At 38.0% G+C, this 7,111-nt stretch overlaps 1 protein-coding gene across 1 annotated transcript in view; it reads left to right on the forward strand.

The window, feature by feature from the left end:
- The first annotated feature begins 490 nt into the window (after positions 1-490).
- Positions 491-7,111, forward strand: part of CCNY (cyclin Y) — a 128,713-nt gene continuing 122,092 nt past the window's right edge. Inside the window, exon 1 of the mRNA XM_010006990.1 lies at positions 491-500. The gene's annotated coding sequence lies outside the window, so the exon portion shown is untranslated. The remainder of the gene's footprint in view (positions 501-7,111) is intronic.

Here is a 7,111-nt window from a genome sequence, read left to right on the forward strand (position 1 = left end):
ATTTTGCCTTTTGATTATTTAGAATAATTGCAAATTTGTATTAAAGTATTTTTATTATTTGTACTTCCTGGGTTCATTTTTGTTTGTTAGGACACTCTATTCTTTATTTTACCACATGGTCCTGCTTTTTTATTTGCTTTAGTTCTTGTTACTTTCAACTGTGTGAAATGGATCCACAGACATCCAGCAGGAAGTGTTCGTAGGTCAGTGACTAATTTTTCCAGGCCCATTTTGCAGACTGGTGATTTATACCAACTCTATTTATAGAGAAAATATGACTTTTGAAACATACAAGCTTACTCTTCTCACATTGGCATTTCTTCTGTCAGCTGATCTATCTGCTTGTTGAGTGATGATGGCAGCAAAGTTGGGGAATTACACGAGAGGCAAAATGTATTTCAATGTACAAGAATTTGTTTCACATTTAATGAGAAGTACGAGCACTGTCTGAGTGAAGCAATGTTATTGTGCCTATCAGGAGTACCACAGTAGGATAGAATATGTATGATTACAGAGTAATACAGCCATTTTATTTATTTGGTCCTCTTTCCTATGAAACATTAACAACTTGCTGTTTTAAAGATTTTAGTCTTAAAAATACTCTGTGATACACTGAGTTTATATAGTTCCCATTACACTGAAAGCGATCTGAGAAATAAGGATGAAGGGATTTTCAAAAGTCTTGCACACAGTCTGCAATGGAGCAAAAAACTGAATTTGGTTTCTTGTCTACATGCAAATCAGTGTATGGTTATTTGTGAAAATAAAGCAAGCAGTACAGCTTTCTCTGTGATGTAGTTTAAAATGTAGTAACAAGCAGAAAGAGTTCAGGCTTTCTCTTCAGATCACCTATGATGTGTCTGAAAGCAACTGAAGTAAAAATAAAGCAAGCTTCACCTGGTTAAAGGAGGAAGCTTTTCCATCCTTTTTTTGCCAAAGTAGTAGAAACTGATTCTAATGATCATGCCACCTTTTGCTGTATTTGAGGTAAAAATTTTAAATGTTCATACAGGAGCCTCAATTTTAATTCTGTAGGATTAGTTTTGTCTTGGATATTTTTTCATAGAGAGAGAAAGGACTCTGTAAAATACAAAGAAGTGAATGTTTTAATCACGTGTAGGCTGGCCTTTCTGCTCAAAGGACAGAGATAGCAATGTCCATTCATGGTGGACAGAGTTCACTGTTCAAATAGAAAATGAAGAAAAACTGTTGGTCCATTGAGGTGCATAGCTTTCAATCTTACACTATTTTTCAAAGTACTGCCTAACACCATGCAGGACCTGAGGAACTTGAACAAAATCTTTAAGAAGTACACACTCAAAATGATATATCTGCTGTTTGTTAAGTGCATTAATTAATTTTAGGTTCATTACCTCTCAGATCGGTATTTCCATTTTCTGCGTTTTCCAGGCATATACACAGAAACTTAGAGGATTTGTCTTGAGAAGGGTGATTTTTGACCTCTCTGCAATTCTAAATGAGTTGCTATAGGTATTTATAATATAATAATTTATACCTTGGTAAAAATCAACATGGTTCATGCCTGGACAGTTCTCTATTGAAAAGACATTTGCACACTTCAGGAGCTTTAATTTTCATACTGAAAATTTCCACATTTTTTTCATTTCACCTCCTAATCTGAAAGTTAACTGAGAAAAGTTTATTTTATTTTCATTCAATATAGATGTTAATACTTAGCAGAACTTTACTCAGTTTGAGAATGTGTTTCACAGAACAGTTCTTTAGATTAGTCTGTACAGATCACCCTATGTAGCTTGATTCCCTGGCTCTGTTAACTTTTCTTCACATCTATTCTTCAAACAAAGCTTTGTTGTTCTAGTTAAAAAGGCTGGTCTTCTAGGGTGCTGTAGGCTAAAGTAATAAACTTTCCTGATGCTCTTAATATAGAAGGCTCAGCCTGAGCACATGTATGTACAGACACATGCTTTTCTGGTAAGCTTTATTTCCAAATGCTTGAGCCCCTTGCATATTAGCCTATATTAGTTCACAATACAGGATTTGTAAGCTCATACTTTTACTAGGTATTTAGCGTTGGGTACAAATGTTTTTTTTATTTATTTATTTCCTTAGATGAATTTGGGATAAATAATTTCTATCTGAACATGCTATCCCAGATTGCTGGACCTGGTTCAGATCTTATTCTTAGTGTAAACTAGGACTAGCTTAATTGAAACTAAAGAAGATGGATTTTACTAGACTTGTATGAAATCAGAACAGATCAACAGATATGTCTTTACAGAACGGGTTCTTTCACAAGAAAAAAGGACTAATACAGAGTAGGCTCTTATTCATACTCCATATAAACTCTCTAGCAGTCAAAGTGCTTTGTGGCACCACTCCCTGTTTTTATACATTATTTTGTTTTGTTTAGGTAGGCTTTTCTCTACTAGAGGTTTTATTGTTCAAGAAGGGGTACTCCCACCCTTGGTCATAGTCATCAAGCCATACTATTGGGCAATTAATGCTCTTTACATGCCAAGATGTCAGACTAAGAAAAGGCAGCCAATCCTGATATAGGAAGACACACACTGGCACCAAAAAAATATCTAACTAGGGAGACAATGAAGAGAGAGAGAAACACAGAGACACACTATGGAATTGTGCTCTATCTGCCTATGATAGTAGCATCAGAGGCAATGTTGTTTTTCCCCAGTGGTTTTCCAATATAGTTACTCCATTCACTGATGAATGAAGAGTATGTGAAACTGTGCCAAAGCTAATCCAATTGAATTCCACCCAGCCGGTTAAATCCAATTGCCCATGCCTTCCTCCACAGTGCAAAAGCATCCATGGTACAATTTGCTAAACTGACTCCTCTCCTCCCACTTCCCATGGCAGATCTATGCTGTATGGGTCATCTTCCCTTTTATGCATTATGCGTGGGTTTCTGGCTCCTTCCAAGTGCACATCTTACCTTGTTCCATCCCTGAAAATTAGAAATAGTTATATATAAATATTCCAGTATAGTTGTTCTTGAAGTGCTTCACCTAAACCAATGAACAATCTCTCCCTAGCTGAGGGGGAAAGTGCCTCTTCCTGCCGTGATTTCAAGCTGGTGAATAATATGGCAATAATAATGAAAAATAATATAAACTTATCTGGGATAAGAGAAAACTCTCTTAATCCCAGAAGAATCAACACCCTAAGCAAAGGGGAAATCTGCCAGAGGAGTATGACATCCAGATCCATGGGGGTGGGAATCTAAGGCATGATCCACAAAGGCATTCTCTTGAGGAACACAGTGACAAGCTTTGTTGTGTGGGTTGGATCAGAATTGAGCACGATGCATTCTGAGCTTGCCTTGAGGAAGAAAGTCTTTTACTGCTACTGAATTTAGGCTTGTAACTATAAATGTAAGTAATAACACATAGAATTATCAGAGGGATAATAATTAACCTTCCTCAGGTGTGTTAATGTGATTTTAGTTGATTTAGAATATTATAGTCAAAAGAGATTAAGCTATTACAGAGTTTTGGGTATGACCCAGTTGACCAGATGGAAAATGGTGACAAGTGGTGTCCTTCAGGAGTCCATACTGGGACCAGTGCTGTTTAATATTTTCATTAATGATATTAACAGTGGCATTGAGAGCACCCTCAGCAGGTTTGCTGATGACACCAAGCTGGGTGGTGTGGTCGATATGCCAGAAGGATAGGATGCCATTCAGAGGGACAAGCTGGAGAAGTGGGCCCAGGTGAACTTCATGAGGTTCAAGAAGGCCAAGTGCAGGGTCCTGCAGCTGTGTCAGGGCAACCAGAGATACCGATACAGGCTGGGAGAAGATATGCTAGAGAGCAGTCCTATGGAAAAAGACCTGGGGGTTCTAGTGGATCAAAAGTTGGACATGAGCCATCAACATGCAATTGCAGCCCAGAAGGCCAACTGTATCCTGGGCTGCATCAAAAGAAGTGTGGCCAGCAGATCAAGAGAGGTGATTCTGATCCCCTCTACTTTGCCCTGGTGAGACCTAACCTGCAGTACTGTGTCCAGCTCTAGAGCCCCCAACACAGGAAGGACAGGGACCTGTTGATATGTGTCCAGAGGAGGGCAACAAAAATGATGAGAGGGCTGGAGCACCTCTTATGAAGACAGGCTGAGAGAGTTGAGGTTGTTCAGCCTGAAGAACAGAAGACTTCAGGGGAACCTTATAGCAATCTTTTAATACCTGAAAGGGGCCTGTAAGAAGGCTAGGGAAGACCTGTTCACAAGGGCATGTAACAATGGGACAAGGGGTAATGTTTTTAAGCTAGAAAAGGGTAGTTTAGGCTGGACATCAGTAAAAAAATATTTATTTTGAGGGTGATGGATCACTGGAACAGATCACATTTTACATAGGAATGTTAATTTTAAGATTTTGTTTAAACTCCATGCAACAATTAGCTATGTGATAAATTGGACAATATAGCATTTTAGAGCAGATGTGTGCCCAAATAGGAAGGTATTGTGTGACACAGCTTTCTCAGACTATTGGAAAGACAGCAGAATCAAAAGATTTGGTTGTCACCAATCATTTACTGTAAGGGTTTATTTTAAAATTGTGGTTCCTATGTTTGGCTTGCAAGCAGAAAGTAGTAATGGATTAAATAAAATTAATAATTTTATCTACTCAAAATAGATAAAAATCTTATCTAAGCAAAACTGTGACCTGACCTACATCTGCTGGTCTGAAACAGATTTTTCAACAATGTTCCAGGAAGACTGCAAGCACAAAATATAATGGATCACATAATTAATATTTAACCTATTAAAATTCATTTTCTTCTGTGTAGTGGAGATGCTACAGATTTAAAAATACCTTTGTGCAGGAATAAGCCCTTTGTAAACAGATACCTGAGTGCTGACCATCTTGAAATCCTTGGCCTTAGTTAAGGAGCTTTACGGTGTTCCTCAGCTGATGCATGAAGATGCTCAGGAGGGCAGACTCACTAAAATACATCATCTTAAACCTCAAGAATGGAATGTTCTCTAATCAAGGAAAGACACGAAAGATCTTCTTGTGACATAGATGGCATCTAAGCATTTCAGTAAGGTACAGTGGACTGACTTTTCTTGCTTCACTTTACCAATATTTATCAAATAATACAATTATGTTTGCATCATATACTTGATCTATCTGAAATAATCATAATTGAAAACCAAATATGCTTTCCTGACATATATTTCACCTGTGCTCTTTTCTTAGCTCTTAGGTACCAGCAGGAGACAATTACCTTAGAGCAGCATTCCCTCTCTTGGACTTTAAATATGTATTGTCATTATAATGCACTTCAGCAAGCTTTTAGGGTGAAGAGAGGAGGAACAGAAGTATATGAAAAATTCAGAACAAAAGAATGCAAGGTAGGAATAGCTACCTATGTAGCCACATAGTGATTACATGGTCACAACTGATGATTGCAAGTTTTAAATACTTAATAATTAAAAGCTTTTTAAATGTTTACTTCTAGAGTATTAGTTTAAAATAGAAACCAAAGTATAAATAATTCCTTTTTGATGAAGAAAACATGCCCTTTTAAGTTCTGCTTATCTACTTAGAGAAACAGACTTTGCAACTGATCCATTTCCATCATTATGTTATTGCCTGTTTTGCTTCAGAGCTTATGAAAATCATGGAAAAAGTATAAATTCCAAGATTTGACAAATGATTTGCCACAACAGATGTAGAGCTGTTAATAAGATTCTAAATAATTAGGGGTTATGAAATATTTGCTGTATGCATGTCTAGAAAATATAGCAGGATTGGTACAGCAAGAGAAGGCAACACAATGGATTCCCATTGACATTCCCCAAGCATGTATTTAGAAGACAATGGCACTATTGCCCTAGCAGTAGTCATGCTGGGAGATGACTGGTCGAAAAGTCTAACCCATAAATGAGTTAGAAAGTGTCTCCAGTTCCTTCAGGAAGGTAGGATTAAACAGGGCAGGCCAGGGAGCCACAGCAGGCAGGCAACCAGAAAATTCTACAGCGATGTCTCCAGCTCTGTTGCAGTTCTGTGAGATGTGGTAAGTGAGGCATTTCAGTAACTGTGTGTTATTCTATTGTATGTATACTAAGACGATTTGTGTTTGAAATTTTCTTACTGCTGCTTATGCCCATTAGAGATTTAATCAGTGCTGCAGACGAGCACTGTTTATGCCCTGGCCTAGTGTGAGCAGAAGAGCAGGCTGCAAGCAGGCTCAGCCGACAGCTGAAGAGGAGGATGTGGTTCAAAGGAGGAGAATGAAGTACCCTCAGCAAGCAAGGACCTACATGGTGGTGGACATGACCATGAATTACCATGAGGTCCTACAAGATCATATTACTAAAGGAGAGCACCAGCATATACTTTATTGCTTTTTGTTTGGATGCAAACTACCAGAGACAGTAATACACAAAAGATGTTAAACCTATTATTATTCATCTTAAACTATGAAAACACAAAGGGACAAGGCAACTCACCAACCCATGCTTCTGGGAGTGTCACAAAGTTAGCTGAAGAAAAGATCCTCAAAATAAGTTGGTGTTTTGATTTTGTTTTATTATTTTTAATTCTTTCTGTTTCTCTGTACCCCATCAGGGTACACCTGCATCAAATAAATGTTCAAAGATAGTGATTTTTGTGTGTGATGTGTGATCTGAAAAAAAAAATTAGGATGAACACTTGGAAGTCCTTCATTTAATCATCTGACTGCAGAACAGGAATCATGAGATGCCTGGTGGAGTAACAACTGATGCTTCCCTGGATGTGGGGCTGTAAGTCAAAGCATTTTTTATAAACACACAAAAGTGTTTTTCTGTTATCAAATTATCAGTGTAACCATTCATCTGCCATGACTCAGACTGCCAGTAGTCATGAGATTTGTTTAGATTGCAGAGATTGTAAAAATAAATAACAAAAAACCCCCAAGTAATAAAAAGCATGCACAACCCCCATCCTTTGCATTCTGCTGATACCAAAAAAAGTGGATTTTGACTGGGAAAGCTGTGAACCCAGGGAGAGCAGCATGTGAGGGCACATCACGCGCCCTCCTCTCTCTTTGGCCACTAAAGAAGTTTTCAACAAGCTCTTACGGAATTCGCACATTCTTCACCAAGCTAAGAAACACAGGTG

The sequence above is a fragment of the Chaetura pelagica genome, unplaced genomic scaffold (assembly GCF_000747805.2).
Source record: "Chaetura pelagica isolate M959 unplaced genomic scaffold, ChaPel_1.0 scaffold17, whole genome shotgun sequence".
Classification (NCBI taxonomy): Eukaryota; Metazoa; Chordata; class Aves; order Apodiformes; family Apodidae; genus Chaetura; species Chaetura pelagica.